Here is a 26,730-nt window from a genome sequence, read left to right as displayed (position 1 = left end):
TAGTTTTTGGCCTGGGGTGTATAAATTGAAAAATGAGTCACTTAGGAGAGAGATTAGGGGTCTAAGTTTGTTGAGGCGATCATAGGCTGGATCACTTCTTGGGGGGATTTGTGTATTGTCAGAAAAACTCATGAAACGCATTAGAGTCTCATAGCGCGTTCGGGCCATAACGGCTGCAAATACAGGCGTGCTATGGATAGCGCTGGTAGCCCAATAGGAGCGGATAGAGGTTTTTTTTACTATCCCCATGTTTAGGGTAATTCCCCCAAAAATTTTTATTTCAGAAACTGTTGTGGGGATCCATCCTCTGGCATAGCAAGACCTGGGATTTTGGGTGCCAAATTGCCTGGCGTATAAATTCGTCTGCTGGACGATTAGTTCCAGGACCTGATCGCCTATAAACAAATGAAAAAAATTATAGGGACTAAAATTTGAGACATCTGCGTTGATGCCTGGAGTCGCTGTAAATGGCAAAACTTGGGGGGAGAAAGCAATTGCAGGATCCCAAATTGCGGAAGGGACTGCAGTACTAGGCCCGTCTCCTGACGCTTCACCGCTGACCGCTGCGTCCACCACCATAGGGCTGGGGGGTCCAGTGGCAGAAGCAGAACTTGTGTCGCTTTCTGAGCCAAGTTCTGCTTCTGACGCAGTGTCCGTATCACTGCTGGAACCGCTAGAGCATAGCATGGCGTATGCCTGCTCTGCAGAGAACATTCTGCGGCTTCTGTGGTTCATGTTCACCACACTAATAATTTTTATTTTTTTATTTTTTTTAGAATACAAACAAAAAAACGGGGGTGATTACGTGTAATCTGGTGTGATTACTGGTAATCTGGGGTAATTACGGGTAATCTGGGTTAATTACGGGTAATCTGGGGTAATTACGGGTAATCTGGGGTAATTACGGGTAATCTGGGGTCATTACGGGTAATCTGGGGTGATTACGGTAATCTGGGGTGATTACGGGTAATCTGGGGTAAATTACGGACAATATTCGGATAATATCGGAACACTGGCGAGTAAGTATGTGGTGTATTTTACAGTATAATACAGCACAAGATTTGTATAGTATCTCTCTCTCTCCTCTCACAGATCAACTACAGTGAGAGGAGGGAGGGAAAGAGCACAAATCTTGTGCTGTATTTTGAAAATATGGGACTATGGTCACTGTGATAGGTATATCACAGTGACCATCTGATCAGGGACCAATTATAACAGAATAGCTGCCTTTCAACTGACAGCGCATGCGTGCGCCATTTATTTATTTTTTTCCCGGCGATTGGGGGAAGGGGGGGGCACGATCGGAGGCCTAACAAGTAGTTTTTTATCTCCTCTCACCAAACATTCATGGTGAGAGGAGATAAAAAGTTAGATTTCAATGCTGCATTAATTGTAACGGCGATCGCCGGTATTCGTTGAATACCGGCGATCGCCGGTTTGGGGACCGCAAACAACGGTCCCCAGACTGTACTCCAAGCCCTCAGCTACCTCTGGTAGCTGAGGGCAGGGAGCTATCACTCTGCACGGCGACGCAATCTTAATTAGATTGTGTGCGCATGCGCGGGCGCCATTTTTTTTCTCTTCCCGGCAGCTGTGGGAGGAGAAGAGAAGGGGGGCACGATCGCGGGCATCGGAGGCCCTTCAGGTTAGTTTTTTTATCTCCTCTCACCAAACATTCATGGTGAGAGGAGATAAAAATGTCGATTTTCCACCGCTGCGTTAATTGTAACGGCGGTCGCCGGTATTCGTTGAATACCGGCGATCGCCGGTTTGGGGACCGCAAACAACGGTCCCCAGAGTGTGCTCCAAGCCCTCAGCTACCTCCGGTAGCTGAGAGCAGGGAGCTATCTCTTTTCACGGAGCCGCAATTTTATTCTGATGTAGTGCCGTGAAAAGGCCTATGCATCAGAATAAAGCCCGTTAGTGGCCGCCGTGAAAAGGCGTATTGGCGGTCACTAACGGGTTAAACTTGCACACATATCATGTTAATGTTGACCTCTCATTTGCTTTTGATTGGTTGTGTATAATCAAGGAGATTTTATCTAGATTTTTTAAAATTATATTTGTATATGTTATTCTGTTACATTGAAGTTAGATGTACCTCAAATAATGATGGTCACATTGGTAAAATGATGAAATTGCTATCATGTCACTGTGTTATTTCCATTTTTTTCACCTAATTTCCAATGGAGGTGTCTGTTCAGAAGTGGTTTGTTTGGTTCAGTTATTGGGCACTTCTTGGATATTGGTGCTGCATGTGTAGTGGAATAATTTAGGGTAGGTCCCTTTAGCTGGATTTGGACAGGGCAATAAAGAGAGTTGTTATGTTTACGTTATTGCTCCTCTCTCAAGGTACAAATGTGTGGTCTGAGATGGTCTCATGTTTGTTTTGGAGAAATGCCCGAGACCAATAAACTTGGAAGGTATTGGGAATATAGACGTGTTTTTTTCAAAATTCCATGTAGGTGTCGTGGTATGGCACCATTTGCTTGTTAGGAAGTCATATGAGTTTATTTTACATGATGGTTTTCCCTATGTTATTTTAGCCTTTGAAACCAGTGACTCCATAGGGACTTGGTATTGGTAAATTTGCCACCAGTCTCTAGTAATTTGTCCAGAGTAGTATGTGATATCTGATAGGCAGGGATTTGAAACTATTTTTTTAAGAATTCTGGACTGACTGGTTTCCTGGATGACGAGGTACTAGGCTATGGAAACTTTACTGTTTGCTGCTTTTAATAATAAGTTACACGAAGGATTGGTAAAGACACCAATTTTGGAGATGGAGAGGCAAGGCTGAAGGGGAGGAGGAGGCCTTTATTTGAACATAACAACTCTTGTGTTGTTATGTTCAAAAGTCTTATCTAGTAAGTTTCCCATAGCTCGCTATCCTTTTGTCCAAATTCTTCACGTACCCACTATTTGACAAATATTATAGAAGTAGCATTATTTACTCACCTAATATTCCAAGAGCTGTTTTACAAATGGTTGGAGACTCATATGTATATTGTGCTTAAAGCCAATGCCTGTAGTGGTGCCATAGGTTTAGATAAAGAACCAGAACTGAAGCAGATTGGGAGAGTTTTTGTGTGATGATAAATTGTGTAGATTTAGGATATCCAGACCTTGTATGTATTCCAATTTGTAGCTGTCATGTGTTGTACTATAGAATCAATACATTTTGTATCTGTAGAGCTACAAAAAAAAAGTTAGATTGTAAAGGGGTATACACTTCTGGGTGAATTAATTCTGTGTTTTCCTGTTTTCTGTGAAAAAGTTGGGATTTTTTGGTATAGTTTTCAATTTTGTTTTATACTTGCACACATTTCATGTTAATGTTGTCCTCTCATTTGGTTTTGATTGGTTGTGTATAATCATGGAGATTTTATCTAGATTATTTTACTATATTTTATATGTTATTCTGTTACGTTGAAGTTAGATGTACCTCAAATCAATATCGTTACATTGGTGGTATGGTGAGATTGCTATCATATCACTGTGTCATTTCCATTACGTTTATCTAATTTCCAATGGAGATGTCTGGTCAGAAGTGGTTTGTTTGGTTCAGTTGCTGGGCCCTCCTTGGATATTGGTGCTTCATGTGTAGTAGAATAATTTAGGGTAGGTCCCTTTTGCTGGATTTGGTCAGGGCAATAAAGAGAGATGTAATGCTTATGTTATTGCTCCACTCTCTCGCGCTCTCTCTGGGTAAAATTGTGTGGTCTGAGATGGTATCATGTTTGTTTTGGAGAAATTACAGAGACCAATAACCTTGAAAGGTTTTGGGAATAAAGATATCTGCTTTTTCCAAAATTCTGTTTAGGTGTCGTAGTATGGCACCATTTGCTGTTTAGGAAGTCATCTGACCTTATTTTAGTGATGTTGTTCACTGTGTTTTTTTTAGTCTTTGAAACCAGTACCTCCACAGGGACTTTGTTTTGGTAAATTTGTCACCAGTCTCTACTTCTATGTACCAGAGTAGTATGTGATGTCTAATAGTCAGGGGTTTGAAACAAATTTTTTAAGAATTCTCTACTGACTGGATTTCCGGATGATGGGGTCCTAGGCTATAGGAACTGTAATATTTGCTGCTATTTATAATAAGTGACACAAAAGATTTGTAAAGACACCAATTTGGAGATGGAGAGGCAAGGCTGAAGGGGAGGAGGAGGCCTTTATTTGAACATAACAATAATTGTGTTGTTATGTTCAAAAGTCTTACCTAGTAAATTTCCCATAGCTCGCTATCTCTTTGCCCATATTTTTTACGTACCCACTATCTGACCAATATAATAGAAGTAGCATTATTTTCTCAGCTAATATTCCATGAGCTGTTTTACAAATGGTTAGAGACACATATGTAAATTGTGCTTAAAGCCAATGCCTGTAGTGGTGCCATAGGTTTATAGATAAAGAACCCGGTCTGAAGCAGATTAGTAGAGCTTTTGTGTAATGATAAATTGTGTCGATTTAGGATATCCAGGCCTTGTTTGTTTTCCAATATGTAGCTACCATGTGTATTACTAAAGAATCAATACATTTTGTATCTGTAGAGCCATAAAAAAGTAAGATTATAAAGGGGTGTACTCTTCTGGCTGAATTAATTCATCTGCATTTTCCTGTTAACTGTAAAAAAGTTGAGATTTTTGGTAAAGTTTTCAATTTTGTTTTAAACTTGCACACATATCATGTTAATGTTGACCTCTCATTTGCTTTTGATTGGTTTTGTATAATCAAGGAGATTTTATCTAGATTTTTTAAATTATATTTGTATATGTTATTCTGTTACATTGAAGTTAGATGTACCTCAAATAATGATGGTCACATTGGTAAAATGATGAAATTGCTATCATGTCACTGTGTAATTTCCATTTTTTTCACCTAATTTCCAATGGAGGTGTCTGGTCAGAAGTGGTTTGTTTGGTTCAGTTATTGGGCCCTTCTTGGATATTGGTGCTGCATGTGTCGTGGAATAATTTAGGGTAGGTCCCTTTAGCTGGATTTCATCAGGGCTATAAAGAGAGTTGTAATGCTTACGTTATTGCTCCTCTCTCAAGGTACAATTGTTTGGTCTGAGATGGTATCATGTTTGTTTTAGAGAAATGCCCGAGACCAATAAACTTGGAAGGTATTGGGAATATAGACGTGTTTTTTTTTTTATTCCATGTAGGTGTCGTTGTATGGCACCATTTGCTTGTTAGGAAGTCATATGAGTTTATTTTACATGATGATGTTCACTATGTTATTTTAGTCTTTGCAACCAGTGACTCCATAGGGACTGGGTTTTTGGTAAATTTGCCACCAGTCTCTACTAATTTGTCCAGAGTAGTATGTGATATCTGATAGGCAGGGATTTGAAACTATTTTTTTAAGAATTCTGGACTGACTGGTTTCCTGGATGATGAGGTCCTAGGCTATGGGAACTTTATTGTTTGCTGCTTTTAATAATAAGTAACGCAAAGGATTGGAAAATACACCAATTTTGGAGATGGAGAGGCAAGGCTGAAGGGGAGGAGGAGGCCTTTATTTGAACATAACAAGATAATGTTTCTAATCCCAGACATTCTGGATTAACCGATTCAGGAACAGGCTATTTTGAGCCTGGAAAATACATTGGTTAGCCATCGTTAGCATGCATTAATTAACCCCCTTGAGGACCAATAATAATAAGGTAAAAAAAAATAATAAAATAATCCATAGATGTTTGTTACGCTGTGATCGATCCTTTCTCCACAGGCCGGTGTCGCACTGATAAATGTCCTTCCTTATCCCACTTTTGGTCCACACTCCGCACCTTTGCAGTTTGGGGAATTTTGCCGGGAATGTGTTGTTCTGGTATAATACGGGCGACCTCGCTTCCAGCAGATATGTTTGGGCCCTCCCCTTCCTGGTTCCCTAATTTTAGTACCTTGATATATCGCCTTTTGAAACAGAAGAATTGTTCCCCTCGGGCTGCAAAACTGGATATTTTTCTTTCCTGACTTATTGGAGACTTAACTTATTTTATTTTTTCATCGACATAGTGGTATGAGGGCTGTTTTTTTGTGGAACGAGCTGTAGTTTTTATTAGTACCATATTGGGGTACATGCGACTTTTTGATCACTTGTTATCCTTTTTTTGGGAGGCAAGGTGACAAAAAAAACAGCAAACCTGGCATAGTTTTTTAGGGTTTTTTTTATACAGCGTTCACCATGCATTATAAACAACATGTAACCTTTATTCTGCGGGCCAGTACGATTCTGGCAATACCTAATTTATAGAACTTTTTTATAACTTTTTTCACAATAAAATTACTTTTGGAAAGAGAATGTATTTTTTCTGTCACCATGTTGTGAGAGCCATAATTTTTTAATTTTTTTCGTCGATGGAGCTGTATGAGGGTTTGTTTTTTGCGAGACGAGTTATAGATTTTATAGGCACCATTTTTAGATACATGCGACTTTTTGATTACTTTTTATTTCAATTTTTGGAAGACAAAGTGACCAAAAAAACAGCAATTATGGCAGTGCCTTTTAGGTTTTTTTTTACGGCATTCACTGTGCTGGATAAATAATATAATATTTTTATAGTTTAGGTTGTTATGGTCGGAGCGATACCAAATATGTATGGTTTATTTATTTTTTTCAATAATAAATGACTTGATAAGGGAAAAAGGGGGAGATTCTGTTTTATTTTATTACTTGAAACTTTTATTGTATGTTTTACAACTTTTATTTTTACTTTTTTTTACACTTTTTTTTACACTTTTCTTTAGTCCCACTAGGGGACTTGAAGTTCCAACTGTTTGTTTGATGTTCTAATACATTACACTACCTATGTAGTGCAATGTATTGGAACTGTCAGTTGTTCATTGACAGCAAGCCGATCAGGCTCCGCCTCTGGGCGGGGTCAAATCAGCTTCCGTGATGGCAGACAGGAGGCCATTGTTAGGGCTCCTGTTGCCATAGTAGAAGTCGCCAGCCCTGCCATCGCATGGCAGGCTGCCGATTTGCTACTAACCTCTAGGATGCAGCAATCGCAATGGATTGCTGCATCGAAGGGGTTAATGCCAGGAATCGGAGCTAGCTCCGGTTCCTGCCGATAGATCGGGGTATCCGCTGTAACATACAGCTGACACACCCTGCTGATGACGCCGGCTCAGCTTCTGAGCCGGAAGCTGAGCCGGCACCATCTTGCCGATGGTACCGGAACAGTGGCGGATTAAGTAGACCATAGGCCCTGGGCTGTTACCCATAGTTGGGCCCCCCTTCTCCACCGCCGCCCTGTAACTATTGTTAACACTTCCTTTTTGTCCAGACATTAACAAATGGCTGTTACTACTCCCCTTGTCAAAAGGCTGTGTCCCCACATACTGACAGTCTCCAACCATCGCTGACATTATCGCACCGTGTAAGGACACATTCTCCTGACAAGGGGAATAGTAACACTTATTTGTCTATCAGTCCTGGACTGCACAAAGACTTTGTGAAATACAAGGATTTCCTATAATAAACATGTCAGTAGAGATGACATATTGTCTATAAATCTAGTGACTCACAGGTGACGACGTAGTTTTTTTCCTCTTCTCCATCCATTCCAGACTTCATGACGACTTTTCCCGGCCATGACCCATTTCTGCAGAATTTGCCACTCAGATGTCTTTGGCTCCTCACTTTTCCAACATTTCCACACCTATAAACAAAGATAATATTATCATGGTGCCACACACTGTGCCCCTACATATAATAGCACCAAACACTGCGCCCCTGAATAAAATAGTACAAACACTGTGCCCCTAAATATTATAGCACCATAGACTGCGCCCCTGAATATAATTGTGTCAAACACAGTAGATAGCACCACACACAGCCCCCTGTAAATAGCGCTACACAGTCCTCCCCCTCTGTAAATAGCGTCACATAGCCCTCCCCCTCTTGTATATAGTGCTACTCAGCAATCCCCCTTAGATATAGTGATACACAGCGCTCCCTTCTATATAGTGCTATACAACAATCCCTCCTTGTATATTGTGCTACACAGCGTCTACCCCCTTGGACCTGCAGCTCTTGTAATTGCTCAGTATAATGTCCCCCGTAGCTGCCCCCACAGTATATTGCCACCCATAGCTGCCCCCACAGTATAATGCCCTTCATAGCTGCCTCTACACAGTATAATGCCTCCATAGCTGCGACACAGTATAATGCCTCCATAGCTGCGACACAGTATAATGCCCCATAGCTATGACACAGTATAATGCCCCCATAGCTGCAACACAGTATAATGCCCCCATAGATGTGACACAGTATAATGCCTCCATAGCCGCAACACAGTATAATGCCTCCATAGCCGCAACACAGTATAATGCCCCCATAGCTGTGATACATTATAATGCCCCCATAGCTGTGACACAGTATAATGCCCCCATAGCTGTGACACAGTATAATGCCTCCATAGCCGCAACACAGTATAATGCCTCCATAACCGCAACACAGTATAATGCCCCCATAGATGTGACACAGTATAATGCCCCCATAGCTGTGACACAGTATAATGCCCCATAGATGTGACACAGTATAATGCCTTCATATGTGCGTACCTAATAAATAAAAAAAACATAATTACTTACCAATCCCAGTTCCCACGACGGTGGGGGATGCTTCTCCTCCTCTGCACTGTCCTGTGAGTGACTCCGTGCAGACAGGCGCGATGACGTCACTACATCGCGCCTGCCTGCACCGAGCCGCTCACGGCAGAGTGAATGCTGGAGCGAGGCTCCAGCATTCAACCCAACTGAATCTGCGTTCTGCGGACACAGATTCAGTTGGAAGCGGGCAGCACGGCAAAGCGGCAGCGCGGTAGCGCTGCATAGTCTTTTAAGATTGTGTGAGGTTCGGGCCGCGATGGGCCCCCTGGCAGCCTCGGGCCCCGGGCGGCTGCCCGAACCGCCCATATTATAATCCGCCATTGTACCGGGAGCCTTTTAGGCCCTGCCGCCGAACGGGGCATAGAAGGCTTCCGTTGCTGGCAGACTGGGAGGTAAGTATTAGGCCTCCGATCGCCTTTGCAGCCACCGGCAACCCAGCGATCACGTTGCTGGGGTGCCGGTGGCTAAAAACTCCTCACATGCTGCGATCTCTATTGAACGCAGCATCTGAGCGGTTAATCGGCCAGATTGGATGCTAGCTCCGGTCCTGGCCGATACCTCAGGGTGCCAGCTGTAACATACAGCTGTCATCTGGCGGTGATGGTGCGGGCTCAGCTCCTGAGCTAGCTTCATCTCCACCACATACAGTAACGTGAAGAGGCGTTAAGACACCAGTTTTCATCACGTTATTGTACGTGATTGGGCGGGAAGGGGTTAAATGCCTATAACGTTTTTATTTGTTACGCTAAGGACGTGTTGTTGTTGTTGTGAATTTTTTTTCATAAATAATGTAGGTTTGTTGGTTTCTAATTTTTAGGCACATCCTTTTTGCTTTTTTAACATTTTTAGACCTATAATTTGAATATAATAGTAAAATAATAAGCTTTTTTTACTCTCTCGCTTTTATTGGGTGGGTATTTTATGTGTATTTATTATTTCATTAAGTTTTGTTTTTTCTTTACTTTTTTTATTATTATAGTCTGTTCCTCAATGGTCAAAAAAGAGCTTTGGGGGACTTTATTTTTTTTCTATTTCCCCATGTTTTTCCAATGTAAGCGCATGTCTACACAGGGTGGATATGCTGCGTAAAAGCCCAAAGCGTATCCGCCCTGTGTGCCGCAGGGAATTCCGGCCCAAAAGCCGCACCAAATTGTGGTGCAGTTCTTCAACTGGAGTGTCTGCTAGGAAAAACTGCCACCTAAAATAAAATTAAAAAAAAAATGTATACTTACGTAGCCATGGTGATGCATCCCTCCACCGTCCTGCATCCCGGCCTCCTCGGATGACGTTACATCCAATGTGACCGCTATAGCCTGTGATTGAAACGTCATCACAGGAGGCCGGCCTGGACAAAGACACACATAATTCTAGGTAATTTTTTTTTAAATTACTTCCGCCGCAAAAAAAGCAGCAGCTTCTATCTGCTCTCCAGGATTCCCAGCAGTCTCTCCCTGCCGGGCACCCGACATTTAGCTTCCCGATCGCTCAGACAGCCAGCTAAAGCCTGCGCCGTAGATATATATATATATATATATATATATATATATATATATATATATATATATGAACAGTATAGTATTGTTTGAGCCACTGAACTACTGTAAAAAAGTACTCTAAGAGAACTGTATAAAACAAAATAACATTTAAAACACACATTCATGACACTATGAAGTCTTAAGTGTTGTAACCAAATAAGTTGATGGGCCATTGTAATAATAGTTGTGTGTTCCGTAAAGATAATTGTCCAACGGTCATTTGGTCTGCGATTGTATTTGTATTGATGGGGCGCTACTCGAGTAAGCCCTGCATTACAGAACGACCAGCTAGGAGTAGCAGAATTTGTAATATGGCCCCATCACAATCCATGTCCATGTTTGGAAGTATTTATGGTGATAGTCTAAGAGAAAATATTCTTGAGATTATTGTTTCCATATCCTCACTGAACACACAAGTCACACCTGAGCTGTTATTTGCAGATAAATGTTGTATAAACCATACAACCATATGCATTGTATATCTTTTATTTTGACAATCTTGTGAGTCCACAAGTGAATACATTCTTTATTTAGTGTTTTACATTTACAAATTGTTTTTAGGACAATTTCTACTAAAATATTTAACATAACTTTGGGTGTAGTTGACAAAGTATGATAAAATTATTAAAGGGGTTGTCCAGGAATTTATTTTTTTCTAAAAAGTATCCCCCAGCCTTGGTTTGCCTTCCCTAATACCCCATATGAACCATCTAACCAGTTTGTTTGATCTCAATCGTCACTGTTGCTCTTTCTGTTTGTTTACATCCCTTGCTTTTGGTCCTGGCTGTTTCCTGTATTGTAACCCACCATACCCATGATCCCCTGCTGCATCTGAGGCGACAGCTTGCATCCCCCGCTTCCTCCAAAGCATCTCAGCTATTTGCATACTGCCACACCCCTCTATGTTCACAGGTCCTTCCCTGATCTAATTCCAGGCAGCTCCCTCCCTGCACACTGTCTTACACACTAATAATCATCATTATCCTTTATGCCTCCATCTATCCCTGATCTAAGTACAGGCACCCATCTCCCTCCCCCGCCGCTTTCACAGCCTAATAAATGCAAATCTTCCCACTCCACCTATGTCAGACATCTTGGTACACACAATCCAGTCAGCACATTTTCCTCACCTGCTGCTGGAACTCTTTTTTATTTTATAGAAAAATACAAAACATATCTACAAAATTCATAACTAAAAACAAAATCTTAACAAAAAATGCATTGCTGTATATATAACACCTGACCTGGCCCGATATACTCCACTCATACAGCCACATTCACACCTTATCCAAAACAACAACAACTAGATTCTCAAAAAAGACAAAACCAAAAAACTACAGAACAAAACAATAGCAAAAAGGAACCTACTCCCACCCATGCCAACCAAAGTGCACAGAAACAATAACAATAAAACAAATAAATAACTAACACCCCAAACAACAAAACACCCTTTTTTTTTCCAATTTTTTATTTTTTATTTTTTTTTCCCTTCACCATAATAAATGTCACCCACACACATATCCTATCTTTCCCTATCCTTACATATCCTAACCTTCACCACCCCAAGCCGGCATCTCACATCATGTCCTCTCATGTCCGCGTAGTCCAGATGCTGGCCCCTACTACAACACCCAACACCCCAGCTCAGCCCCCCGCCCCATGTCCTCCCATGTCCGCATACTCACCTGCTGCTGGATCTGTTCCAAGAGATCCTGTATTAGGCTCTGTTCACACTGAGTTTTTTTGCAGGCAGAAAATTCTGCCTCAAAATTCTGTCTGGAATTCCGAGGCAGATTTTAATCTTCCTGCACGCCGTTTGCTGCGTTTTTCGCAACATTTTTGCCCGCGGCCATTGAGCGCCGCGGGCAAACACGCAGCAAAAACTCTTTCTCTGCCTCCCATTGATGTCAATGGGGGGGTCAGAGACGTAAACTCCCGAAAATAGCGCATGCCACTTCTTTTTCCCGCGAGCGGTAAAACTGGTAAAAACGCCTCCGCTTTCCATTGAAACCAATAGGAGGCATTTTTGGCCGTTTTTGGCGCATTTTCCGACACGGTTTCCTCAGTATAGGCCATCAATATCTGATCTGTCAGGGTCCGACACCCGGAAACCCCGTCGATCGGCTGTTTTGAAGGGGCCACAGTGCTCGTACGAGCGCTGCTTCCCCTCCATTTCCTTTACTGCTCACACTGTGAATTACGGACACACTTGTAGCGGCGGTTCACAGAATTACAGCTTTCTCCCATTCAAGTGTATACTGTAATACTGTGAACCGCCGCTACAAGTGTGTCCGCAATTCACAGTGTGAGCAGTAAAGGAAATGGAGGGGAAGCAGTGCTCGTACGAACATCGCGGCCCCTTCAAAACAGCCGATCTGCAGGGAGACGGGCCACGACCCATCAGATATTGATGGCTTATACTGAGGATAGGCCATCAATTTTTGTGGACTGGAAAACCCCTTTGACACCCCAAATATGATTACTTTATGGAAAGTAGACCCCAAGGTATTAATTTAACGACATATCAAAGATTTGAAAATCTTCCGTGTAAAATGTCTGCAGCATGCAGATGAGTTTTGTAAAATCTCATCTACTTGCCTCGTACTCCGTGTGTTACATGGTGACTTTGGCCACGACACAGGTTGTCCGACCAAAGATCGCTATGTCCCATAGTCTACACCGCAAGTAATGAAAGTTAATGTGGTCGCGTTGCGACCTGCAAGTAACTGCGACACGACAGTTTGGATTTCTTGCAACTGTCATGTTGTGGCAACTTTCGCGTTGCGACACAACCACATTGACTTTTATTACATGCAATGTAGGCTACGGGACATAGTAATCTTTGGCTGGTCGACCTGTGTCGTACGTGGCCAAAGTCGCCATGTAGCAGATAGACATATTTATTTATAGAGGACATTTTTATTGAAAAAATAGTGTGTTATGGTTTTTTTTACATTACATTATTCTTCTCCCTCTCTGGGAGAATGCTAGAGAGGGAGAAGATGCAACTGGTGATCGCTGTGACAGCGATCATCTGGCCAGAGACCACTCTGAAGCCCGGTGATACAGATGTCTCTAGACAGCTGCATCATGGAGCTCCTTACCGTCGGCACCCATGTGATCGCTGTGAAAGGCTGTCACAGCGTTCACTTAGCTGAGCGCCTTACCGTCTGCATGGATGTGATCGCTGTGACAAGCTGTCACAGCGTTCACATAGCTGAGCGCCTTACCGGCGGCGCACAAGCGCTGCTGGGAGGAGCAATGTAATCTCTGTGACATGCTGTCACAGCGATCACATGACCGGAGACCACACTGAGTGGTCTCCGGGTGAAAGCTCCGTGATATCAGCTGTCTCTAGACAATTATATCACAGAGCTCCTCACAGTCGGCGCGTAAGCGCTGCTGTTAGGAGCAATGTGATCGTTGTGATAGGTTGTCACAACAATCACATGACCGGAGACCATGCTGAGTGGTCTCTGGTTAAAGTTGCATGATACAGCTGTCTAGAGACAGCTGTATCACGGAGTTAAATGCCGCCGGGGAGCGGCAAACATGCTAACTCTGCAGGACGTTCTGGAACGGCCCTGCAGAGTAAATTGCGGACCGCCCGGACGTGGCTAAACAGATGAGGAAACACGTGGTACAGTTACGTCATTTGTGACGTAACCGTACACTCTGCTAACCGGAAACAGGAACTTAGCTATCGGAGCTAATGGACGGGTCTGCAGAGGAAGTGCCAATTTTGGATTCGCAAGTGGTCACGTGACTGAAGATCGGATACGACGCTACATTCATCAGATCCAACGTAAGTATATTACAAAGTTACTTGTTTTGCTTTGTTTAGTTTAACTAAATGTGATTATTTGCTTCCGGAAAACCCCTTTAATGATTACTCTCATCATCAGACAGTTGATTTTATATTGTCCATTTTTATAGTAAGTTTACACAGGTTGGATTTGCTGCGGAAAAAGATGCAGTAAATCCGACTTAGGCCTCATGCACACGACCGTAGCCATGTGCACGGCCGTGATTTTCGGGTCGGCCGGCAGCGGACTGTCAGCCGCGAGCCGCCCGCAAATCGCGGGCCATGCACATGGCCACAGCCATTATTTTCAATGAGCCCGGACCGCAGAACACGGCCGTAATAAGACATGTCCGCTCTTTCTGCAGTGCGGTCTCCCTGGCCATGCACGGACCGTAAAAACTACGGTCGTGTGCATGGCCACATAGAAATAAATGGGGCCGCAATACTTCCGTGGATTTTCGGGGGAATTGCGGCCGCAAAAGCACGTTCGTGTGCATGAGGCCTTAGATACTCTAGGGAACTCCGGACAAAAGTCCTCTCCAAATCGTGTTTGATTTGGTGCAGATTTTTGACCAGATTTGCCGCTGCAGAGGAGATCAGGGGGGAATAGGGGATTAAAAAAAAGACCATACTCACCTACTCAGGCGTTCCTGCAGCGACCAATCACTGCACCCCCTCCTGGGATGACGTTGCTTTCCATGTGACCTGCTGCATCCTGTGATTGGCTGCAGTGGTCACATGGGATGAAATGTCATCCCAGGAGGCTGGCTGTACAGAGAACAACCCAGGAGAGCAGTGAGGCATTGCTACTGGATCACCAGAGGGAGAAGTATGTTTTGTTTTTATTTTAAAGTAAAAAAAAATCCTTTTTCTTGCTTGTTATTTTTCCTGTGGCGTCTCAGCTTTTCTGCAGGGTAACTCCCGACACTGATCATTTGCTGCAGATTTTTCCTTTCTCATTTAACTCAATGGGCAAATCTGAAACAAATGCGCAACCATTTTGCAGCATAAATTGACATGTTGCAGATTAAAAATTCTGAACCGCACAATTTCTGCAGCAATTTCATTACGTGTAAACAGCCTAAGTAACCATTAAGGGCACATTCACAGGTGGCGGAATTGCTATTGAATTCCGCTGCGGACAGTCCGCAGTGGAATTCTGCAGCAGCCTTTTTATACACTTTTAGGAAACTTAGTTCAGACGTTGCAGAAAATAACTGTGCAGAAATCAGGCTGCGGTGCAGAATTTTCCCTCCACAACATGCTCATGACGTTGCTGAGAAGAAGTGGAATTTCACTGTGTATTTCAGCCTTTGCAATGCAAAAACTGAAATCTGTGGCAAGTCCGCTGTGATATCTGCAACGTCTGAATTACCTGTCAAGTATGCAAATGTTGGTGCAGATTCGTTGCGTAATTGCCCCAAATCTGCACCAACATTTGCAGCGGAAAAATTCTGCCACGTCTGAACGTGCCCTAAGTTTTAAAAACTGTCTGGAAAAATACTTAGTAACTTGCCCTTTAATTATACTTTTATAGGTAAAATTTAGAATTTTAAATCAACCAATCAGTAATCAAACAACGGACTGAACCATAGATGGGTGGATAAAATAAAAGAGCAGGTAAACTGCAGCAAAATGCTTGAAAAAAAGGAGAAGAGAGCAGTGAGACGCAGAACTTTTACTTTTTCATGTTTTTAATTGTATGGCTGCCTTTCTATATCATATTTTTTATTTTGGTGACTTACCTGTTTTTGTAGTGGTACATTCCACTGTTTGTTGGCAGAGTTGGGCTCAGTTGCTATGACAACTATGATGCTGCAGCACTGGTCAGTTCAACTGCCACCCTACAGACCGCTTGAAGACCATTACAAGACCAGCGCTGGTGAATACAGATGCCACCCAGACACCAGCATGTCTACTAAAAGTGTTGGTACAGAGGTAAATGCCCTCATTTCACTACTAAATATTCCAGACCCCATCATCCAGTGTAAAAGTGGCCAAGCATGGGAAGTCACCCTCCATTAATGTCTATGGGAGAAACGGTAACAGCTGAGCATGCTCCATCCTAGGGACCAGTGGGGTCCCATTGGTCAGACTCCCACCAATCAAACACATATCAAATTAATCTCCCTTAAATGTCCTTCACAGGGAAAAAAACCTTTATAAGGTCTCATGTGATTCCCTATAGCTCATATTTTGTATGCCTTTTTTCAGAAAAAATAAAACATGAAATCACCTCTTTTTTTTAAAAAAAGAACATGTTTTTTATTACCCTCATTGCTCTTCTTTCATTTTCTAAATGACTTTTCATATAAAAACAGATTCTGAAATTTTATGGTTATAATGCTGGTCACTGACTGCTCATTTTCAATAGGGAAAGACCACCGCAGAACCGCCAGAGATCAAATTCGGGGATCATTTATAATTAGTGGGATGAAAGTGAGTAATGATTTATACAGGATCACTGGGCGAGATTTATTAAAACTAGTGCAAGGGAAAAGTGAAGCAGTTGCCCATGGCAACCAATCAAATTCCAGCTGCCATATCTCAGTGGCCCTTTGGAAAATGAAAGCAATGACCTGATTGGTTACTATGGACAACTGCTCCACTTTACCTTGCCCAGTGAGCTTGTATACATTTGTATTCAGTTTGCTCCCTCTTGTGGCATCCTTGTGCTGCAACTTTATTTTTTTTATTAAATGTATGTTTTAGCTGTTTTGAAATATTTTTTATGTTGACTTTTATTAAACATTTTCTATAATTTTTCAGATGCGGCCTTCATATATCCTCTATACTTAGAAGCTGCATCGTTCACTAACACCCAAATCTGTCACTCAGCTGAAATGATGGCTCAGCTAAGAGCAGGTGTTGATCACATCTAAGTTGTTCAGCTTAGATGTGATCAATATTATCGGGATCCTGTGTGTTAGAGACACACAGGACCCACTCTCAGCCAAACCGTCAGTTTAGCTGAGTGATGGATATGGCTAATAGCAAACAAAGCAGCATAAGTAGCAAGACTTGAAGAAATGGATAATAGTCCCATATATCAGAGAACCCATATAGTGGTGCTAGATAGCAGAAAGCCACCAACTTTGTAATCTCCACAAAAAGGAACAATGTTCTTGCACCTGATTGAGCCCTCTAGACCTCTGGGCCCTCATGCAGCTGCTATGGCTGTTACAGCTATAGTTACACCAATGTAACCAATCTGTTGGCGAATCATGAAATGAAGGTAGAATTAGGCCAGACAATGCTGTTAGGAAATGTCATGATCTTTTTGTTTCATAGCATTTGAGCACCATGGCTGGCACTATGCATCGGCCCAGCTGCCCATTTTTTGTTTAAAGTGGCAGCATGGCTGACACTGTTTAAGGGGTTAGCAGGCACTTTTTATGTGGCAGCTGGTAGGCAATGTGGTAGACAAAGTATACCATGGTAATGCAACTGGGTTATTACTATGGCATCTAAAACATTTATTTTTTGTGCCCTGCTAGTGTCGAGACTTTGATTTGCCGAAGAGTAAAGTCGTAGCTGTAAGAACACTTCACAATGGTCTAGCCGTGACAAAAATGAAAAGTAAAGCGAATCACCTCAACCGTAAGTCACTGGATTTGAAGGAGTTGTCCGCACGCGTTTTTTTTTTATACTAGCGACATATCCACAAGACAGGTCATCAGTATATGATCGGAGGGGGCCCGACACCCGGACTCCGCACCGATCGCTGTTTCGGCTGCCTCTGGAAGTTATGCAGTGGTCAGTGCCGGAAGTAGATGGCTTCATTCACAGGATAACAGCCATGCTGCAGAACTGCAGCTTTGCTCCTATTCAAGTGACTAGGAGCAGAGCTGCAGTACTGCAGCATGGCTGCTATACAGTGTACGAGTCATCTGCTTCCGACACCGGGCACTGCATAACATCCGGTGCCCGGAGGAAGCCGGAACAGCTGTTTGGTTCGGGGTCTGGGTGTCGGACCCCCACCGATAATATACCGATAACCTATCTTATGGATAGGTCATTAGTATGGAAAACTGTCCCATGCCCAGACAGCCCCTTTAATGTTTTTTTGTTACATTTTTTTTACTATGCATTTCCCTGCACATGATCAATATTATAATTATTATAATATGCCTAGTCTGCATTGTGATGATGCCCTTTATGTCTCTTTATTTGGCCAGTCTATGGTAACATTGGAAATGGCCAGTGCATTTGTATATAATCTAAAAATGTAATTTAGTAAAACATCAATGGAAAAACGCCATAGTTTCTCAAATAATAGGTATGTGGAATAGTATAACGTGCATGTGTTGCATAGTAATACAAGGGAAAACAGGGCTTTTACTTGAAGTTGATGGGAAAATACCATGGTAAAAAATGCACAACACTCCAATGGATAAACCATACAGTTTATGGCTGCATTGTGTGAATAGAATTTTGCAAAACCCTATTCACAACAATGACACATTTACCGCAAGTAATAACCTTTTTATGTAAATGTACTGTACCGTAAAACTGAAAAGTAGAAATCATTTATAACTGCGATCCTCAACTGCATGTAAGAGAGAAGAACATCAGTCAACACAAGTTCATTAACTGGTTCCCGACCGCTGGCTGTATTTTTACGGCCAGCGGTCAGGGTCCTTAAAACCCGAGCCATAGACTTTTTCTGGCTCGGGTTTTAACTTGTTGCCCGCGCGATCGGGCAGCTGAATGTCGGGTCTCCGGCTGTCAGTGACTGCCGGGGACCCTGAGGAGAAGATAGAAGCAGCTTTCGCTGCTTCTGTCTTCTCCAATGTCTTTTTACACAGCGCTCAATGAACGCTGTGTATAGGAATAGAGACAGCAGCGGTGCTGTCTCTATTCCTCCCAGTGATCATGTGACTGGTCACATGATCGCCGGGTGCCGTTAGTGACAGACTGCTGCTGGGTCTTACTAGACCCAGCACAGCCCTATTAGTGACAATCGTCACTATGAGAGGGCTGATTTCCCCTGTAACTGGGGCTGCTGTGCAGCTCCAGTTACAGTAGAAAAGCATGGTGTAAAAGAAATAAAAAATATATATAAAGTTCCCCAAAGGTCTTTTTTGACCTTTGAGGGACAGACCATAGTAATAAAAAAATAATAAAGTAAAGTAAAGTGCAAAAAAATCAATAATAAATACACATAAAATACCCATCCCAAAAAAAACTTTCCCCTCCCGCCAATCATTGTTGTAACGCTAGCGCTGACCCAATTACCCTAATATAGACATGTAATATATTAAAATTTACGGCGGACAATGACGATTACAAATAAAAGGACTATTTTAGGGTAAAACTATGTTATTACCAAAAAACAATAGCTGAAACGTAAAAAAGTTTATTTTTTTACTATTATTTTCAAACTTTAGGAATAAAAATTCTAAAATAGCAAAAACGGTGTGTATAAAAATGATGCAAAAAGAAACCTGCATTGTCTACGGAAAAAAACGTCGCAAAAATCACGTCGTTAGCCCAACAAATAAAAAAGTTATAGCCATTTAACTAACACGTGCTAAAAATGGCTAAACGGTGTCTGGTCCAAAAGGCGCAAAATAGCCCGGTCCTGAACTGGTTAAAGGATTGTCCCATCAGAGACGAGAAAGGAGGAAGGGAAATGTAATATTACATAGTGACAAGTCAAATGAATGGCTATTTATGTTATATATAGACGACTCCAGTCCTCCAGAACAGGAACCGTTTTAACATATTGTGTCTCCATTTTGGCTCATAGACTGGGGGTTCCTGAGCGTCTAATCACCTTCTAAATCTTCTTCATATACATGTCTTCATGAGACAACCCCTGTAAACCACACGTCCAGTATAGAAAACCTATATGTAGACATATCAGAGGTTTTCATCACTGGGGTGGAGTCTCTGATACCTCCCACCATTCCCTAGAAAGAAGATGCTTGTAGCTCATTGGTGTCTCAGGAGAGTTGAAGCCTGTAGACTTGCATCATAGTCTATCCATTGTTTTTAGCTCACCCAAGTAAATCCATAAAAAGTTGTCAGGATGATGAAAGCTTTTCATATGTCTCTGTGACATATCAGAAGTATTATATAACGGAAGGTACTTTTTAAAGGTTTTGTTTTTTCAAATGGTAAATTATTGCTAGGATATGCCATAATTTACTGATAGCTGAAGCTTCCTGGGACCCTACTGATACCTGCAACGAAAGAGCTGCAATGATAAGAAAGCGCAGAGGCTCCTTTGGGGAGTTAAATATTGTCATTTATGGAGGTCCAATGTCCCGTTATATTTCCCCTATACAGATCAATACTACCCTGAGTTATTTAATATTCAAGGCCACTACTGCCCAGAATAATACCACAATGAGAAAACTGAGGGCAACCCTTACTTTGTGAACTGATGCACGGATGAGCTGGCTTCTCTAGAACTCAGTGGAAATAGGTTTGTCTGTACAGCAACAAGGACAAGTCTGCAGCCGCTCTGACAGCTCCATGCTCCCCTTTACATATTGTATCTATTTACAGAGGCAGAATTTGAATACATTATATATTACTTATCACTTTAGGTGCTGACACTTTTTAACATTTATTTACATTAGTACAGAATTACTTCAACTAATACTGCCATTCAGTAACCAAGCAGCAGTGTCCTAGTCACTTACTAGGAACTGAATTTTGTAGCACCTCAACTCAGAGTTCAAATAATATCACCATCCCATGCCAAAACGATACTGCTTTAGAGTGCCAAAAATGGGCACTTTATAGTAAGGCCTTACATTTCTAGAGTAAAACCAACTGAAAATGCCTGACTAAAGCCACAAGGAAGTGCTGTAATACCGCCCAGCTACATGAATTTTGTAATAATATAAATTAAAGTTACTTTGTAATATACATCGTATTGAAATTTTGTTCCATATAGCAGTTACAAAAAGAACAGAATAAGCTTAATCTACTTCCTTTGAGTTTTAAGTCAACAAATCCTTGTTCCCTCAATTATTCTGTGTTCGACGAAAAGTAGAAAAACAACAACAACGTATCAGGACTGATTGATATTGCTACAATATGTCATGAAGATGTAGTAGGTGCCGGTGTGACTGCTAGGACTGCCGCCTGTGAAGAGAATAATGCTGAATCTGCACTGGTTGGATTGACACTGCTCCTTCCGCTATGTCTGGCATCTCTTGACCAGTGTTACTTAAGGCGGTCAGACATTATATTTGTTGGCATGTCCTAGAGATATGCCAGTAATTATGATAGGTAAACAACCCTTACATGTAATAATATAGAGGTTACACTATAATAATAATGTGGTCGTCCAACCCCATGACAATTTTTACAAATAGCTTACATGTGTTTACAATAACAAAAGAAGTAATACTCACCATACCAATACCCTGCCACTCCTGTTCCGACGCTACGCTTTCATTGTCCCTCGCCAATATCTGTTCAGCTATAATGTGTCGACAAGACATGTGACTGCTGCAGACATTCACTGACCACAAAGGTAAACCCAGAGGTGTCAACATATCACCACTACAGCCAGTGATTGACTACAGCGGTCACATGTCATGTCGACACATCATTGCTGAAGTCGGAAGAACAGGGAGTAGCAGGCAACCAGGGACACGCCAGCATGGGAGCAAAGGGGATTATAAAAATTAGTATTACTAGTTTTTTTAATTATTGGCAAGGTGAGTATTATTCTATTTTTTCAATTTTATTGGTAAGGTGAGTGTTGCTCCATTTTTTTTGTTATACCTATGTAAGTTGTTTGAAATTGTTTTGATTTTAGCCTGTTTGTTTTAAAATTATGGATTAACAGAATTACTGAGTTTTGATTCTAGGCTATTGCAAATTTACTGTTTGCTGCTTTACGAGTAAGGCAAAGAATTAATAATAATGACAATTTTGTTTGAGAAATGGATGAATGTTTATTTGTATATTGTGCTTACAGGAATATTCACCATCTTAAATATTTATGACATATATTAAGCGACAGCCTTACCAAGCGGGTATGCTATCAGGGATCTCCTGTCCTCAAAATTAGTGCGGGTCCTACAGCTATTACCCGCATCCATCAGACATTTATACTCTGGATATGCCATAAATATCTAAGATGAGAATATCCTTTTAAGGGCGAAATCTGAAGCGGTGCCAAAACTTTAGAGATAAAAAAACCCGGACTGAAGCAGATTGGGAGAGTTTACGTGGGAAGATGAATTCTGTCGATTTAGGATATCCAGACCTTGTACGTGATGGCCTTGTTTTCCAATGTGTAGCTATCATGTGTGTTACTAAAAAATCTATACATTTTGTTTCTGTTGAGCTATAAAAAAAAAAGTTAGATTGTGCAAGAGGTGTACACTCCTGACTGAATTAATTTTTCTGTGTTTTCCCGTTTACTATAACAAAAAAATGGTTATTCTTTGTATAGTTTTCAAAAATGTTTTATAGTTGCAATCTTGTCATGTAAATGTTGTCCTCTCATTTATTTTTGATTGGTTGTGTATAATCATGGAGATTTTATCTAGATTTTTTACCAGAGTAGTATGTGATATCTGATAGACAGGGATTTTAAACTAACTGGTTTGCTAGATGATGAGGTCCCCTTAGGCTATGAGAACTTGACTGTTTGCTGCTATTTACAATAAGTGACGGCAAAGATTGGTAAAGACACCAATTTTGGAGATGGAGAGGGAGGGGAGGAGGTGAGTAGGAGGAGAAGGAGGAGGAGGAGAAGGGGAGGAGGAGGTCTTTATTTGAACATAACAATAATTGTGTTGTTATGTTCAAAAGTCTTACCTAGTAAATTTCCCATAGCTCGCTATCTCTTTGCCCATATTTTTTACGTACCCACTATCTGACCAATATAATAGAAGTAGCATTATTTTCTCAGCTAATATTCCATGAGCTGTTTTACAAATGGTTAGAGAAACATATGTAAATTGTGCTTAAAGCCAATGCCTGTAGTGGTGCCATAGGTTTATAGATAAAGAACCCGGTCTGAAGCAGATTAGTAGAGCTTTTGTGTAATGATAAATTGTGTCGATTTAGGATATCCAGGCCTTGTTTGTTTTCCAATATGTAGCTATCATGTGTATTACTAAAGACTCTATACATTTTGTATCTGACGAGCTATAAAAAAGTAAGATTATAAAGCGATGTACTCTCTGGCTGAATTAATTCATCTGCATTTTCCTGTTTACTGTAAAAAAGTTGAGATTTTTTATATCGTTTTCAATTTTGTTTTAAACTTGCACACATATCATGTTAATTTTGACCTCTCATTTGCTTTTGATTGGTTGTGTATAATCAAGGAGATTTTATCTAGATTTTTTTTAATTATATTTGTATAGGTTATTCTGTTACATTGAAGTTAGATGTACCTCAAATAATGATGGTCACATTGGTAAAATGATGAAATTGCTATCATGTCACTGTGTTATTTCCATTTTTTTCACCTAATTTCCAATGGAGGTGTCTGTTCAGAAGTGGTTTGTTTGGTTCAGTTATTAGGCCCTTCTTGGATATTGGTGCTGCATGTGTAGTGGAATAATTTAGGGTAGGTCCCTTTAGCTGGATTTGGACAGGGCAATAAAGAGAGTTGTTATGTTTACGTTATTGCTCCTCTCTCAAGGTACAATTGTGTGGTCTGAGATGGTATCATGTTTGTTTTGGAGAAATGCCCGAGACCAATAAACTTGGAAGGTATTGGGAATAGAGACGTGTTTTTTTCAAAACTCCATGTAGTTGTCGTTGTATGGCACCATTTGCTTGTTAGGAAGTCATATGAGTTTATTTTACATGATGGTGTTCACTATGTTATTTTAGTCTTTGAAACCAGTGACTCCATAGGGACTGGGTTTTTGGTAAATTTGCCACCAGTCTCTAGTAATTTGTCCAGAGTAGTATGTGATATCTGATAGGCAGGGATTTGAAACTATTTTTTTAAGAATTCTGGACTGACTGGTTTCCTGGATGATGAGGTCCTAGGCTATGGGAACTTTACTGTTTGCTGGTCTTAATAATAAGTAACGCAAAGGATTGGAAAATACACCAATTTTGGAGATGGAGAGGCAAGGCTGAAGGGGAGGAGGAGGCCTTTATTTGAACATAACAACTCTTGTGTTGTTATGTTCAAAAGTCTTATCTAGTAAGTTTCCCATAGCTCGCTATCCTTTTGTCCAAATTCTTCACGTACCAACTATCTGACAAATATTATAGAAGTAGCATTATTTACTCACCTAATATTCCAAGAGCTGTTTTACAAATGGTTGGAGACTCATATGTATATTGTGCTTAAAGCCAATGCCTGTAGTGGTGCCATAGGTTTAGATAAAGAACCAAAACTGAAGCAGATTGGGAGAGCTTTTGTGTGATTATAAATTGTGTAGATTTAGGATATCCAAACCTTGTATGTATTCCAATGTGTAGCTATCATGTGTTGTACTATAGAATCAATACATTTTGTATCTGTAGAGCTACAAAAAAAAGTTAGATTGTAAAGGGGTATACACTTCTGGGTGAATTAATTCTGTGTTTTCCTGTTTTCTGTGAAAAAGTTGTTTTTTTTTTGTATAGTTTTCAATTTTGTTTTATACTTGCACACATTTCAAGTTAATGTTGTCCTCTCATTTGGTTTTGATTGGTTGTGTATAATCATGGAGATTTTATCTAGATTATTTTACTATATTTTATATGTTATTCTGTTACGTTGAAGTTAGATGTACCTCAAATCATTATCGTTACATTGGTGGTATGGTGATATTGCTTACATATCACTGTGTCATTTCCATTACGTTTATCTAATTTCAAATGGAGATGTCTCGTCAGAAGTGGTTTGTTTGGTTCAGTTGCTGGGCCCTCCTTGGATATTGGTGCTTCATGTGTAGTAGAATAATTTAGGGTAGGTCCCTTTTGCTGGATTTGGTCAGTGCAATAAAGAGAGATGTAATGCTTATGTAATTGCTCTACTCTCTCTCTCTCTCTCTCTCTCTCTCTCTCTCTCTCTCGGTACAATTGTGTGGTCTGAGATGGTATCATGTTTGTTTTGGAGAAATTACAGAGACCAATAGCCTTGAAAGGTATTGGGAATAAAGATATCTGCTTTTTTTTAAATTCTGTTTAGGTGTCGTAGTATGGCACCATTTGATGGTTAGGAAGTCATCTGACCTCATTTTAGTGATGTTGTTCACTGTGTTTTTTTAGTCTTTGAAACCAGTGACTCCACAGGGACTTGGTTTTGGTAAATTTGTCACCAGTCTCTACTTCTATGTTCCAGAGTAGTATGTGATATCTGATAGCCAGGGGTTTGAAGCTATTTTTTTAAGAATTCTGTACTGACTAGATTTCCGGATGATGGGGTCCTAGGCTATAGGAACTATAATATTTGCTGCTATTTACAATAAGTGACACAAAAGATTGGTAAAGACACCAATTTGGAGATGGAGAGGCAAGGCTGAAGGGGAGGAGGAGGCCTTTATTTGAACATAACAATAATTGTGTTGTTATGTTCAAAAGTCTTACCTAGTAAATTTCCCATAGCTCGCTATCTCTTTGCCCATATTTTTTACGTACCCACTATCTGACCAATATAATAGAAGTAGCTTTATTTTCTCATCTAATATTCCATGAGCTTTTTTACAAATGGTTAGAGACACATATGTAAATTGTGCTTAAAGCCAATGCCTGTAGTGGTGCCATAGGTTTATAGATAAAGAACCCGGTCTGAAGCAGATCAGTAGAGCTTTTGTGTAATGATAAATTGTGTAGATTTAGGATATCCAGGCCTTGTTTGTTTTCCAATATGTAGCTATCATGTGTATTACTAAAGACTCTATACATTTTGTATCTGTCGAGCTATAAAAAAGTAAGATTATAAAGGGGTGTACTCTTCTGGCTGAATTAATTCATCTGCATTTTCCTGTTTACTGTAAAAAAGTTGAGATTTTTTATATAGTTTTCAATTTTGTTTTAAACTTGCACACATATCATGTTAATGTTGACCTCTCATTTGATTTTGATTGGTTGTGTATAATCAAGGAGATTTTATCTAGATTTTTTAAAATTATATTTGTATAGGTTATTCTGTTACATTGAAGTTAGATGTACCTCAAATAATGATGGTCACATTGGTAAAATGATGAAATTGCTATCATGCCACTGTGTTATTTCCATTTTTTTCACCTAATTTCCAATGGAGGTGTCTGTTCAGAAGTGGTTTGTTTGGTTCAGTTATTAGGCCCTTCTTGGATATTGGTGCTGCATGTGTAGTGGAATAATTTAGGGTAGGTCCCTTTAGCTGGATTTGGACAGGGCAATAAAGAGAGTTGTTATGTTTACGTTATTGCTCCTCTCTCAAGGTACAATTGTGTGGTCTGAGATGGTATCATGTTTGTTTTGGAGAAATGCCCGAGATCAATAAACTTGGAAGGTATTGGGAATAGAAACGTGTTTTTTTCAAAACTCCATGTAGGTGTCATTGTATGGCACCATTTGCTTGTTAGGAAGTCATACGAGTTTATTTTACATGATGGTGTTCACTATGTTATTTTAGTCTTTGAAACCAGTGACTCCATAGGGACTGGGTTTTTGGTAAATTTGCCACCAGTCTCTACTAATTTGTCCAGAGTAGTATGTGATATCTGATAGGCAGGGATTTGAAACAATTTTTTTAAGAATTCTGGACTGACTGGTTTCCTGGATGATGAGGTCCTAGGCTATGGGAACTTTACTGTTTGCCGGTTTTAATAATAAGTAACGCAAAGGATTGGAA

At 40.7% G+C, this 26,730-nt stretch overlaps 1 long non-coding RNA gene across 1 annotated transcript in view; it reads left to right on the top strand.

The window, feature by feature from the left end:
* The window catches only part of LOC142741174 (uncharacterized), a 258,625-nt gene that overhangs the window by 62,075 nt on the left and 169,820 nt on the right, over positions 1–26,730 (top strand). Inside the window, exon 3 of the long non-coding RNA XR_012881022.1 lies at positions 17,462–17,564. This is a non-coding gene — a long non-coding RNA (uncharacterized LOC142741174). The remainder of the gene's footprint in view (positions 1–17,461; positions 17,565–26,730) is intronic.

This window comes from Rhinoderma darwinii, chromosome 2 (assembly GCF_050947455.1).
Source record: "Rhinoderma darwinii isolate aRhiDar2 chromosome 2, aRhiDar2.hap1, whole genome shotgun sequence".
Lineage (NCBI taxonomy): Eukaryota > Metazoa > Chordata > Amphibia > Anura > Rhinodermatidae > Rhinoderma > Rhinoderma darwinii.
Note: the sequence above shows the minus strand (reverse complement) of the source record. Positions and strands in the feature narration are given on the sequence as shown.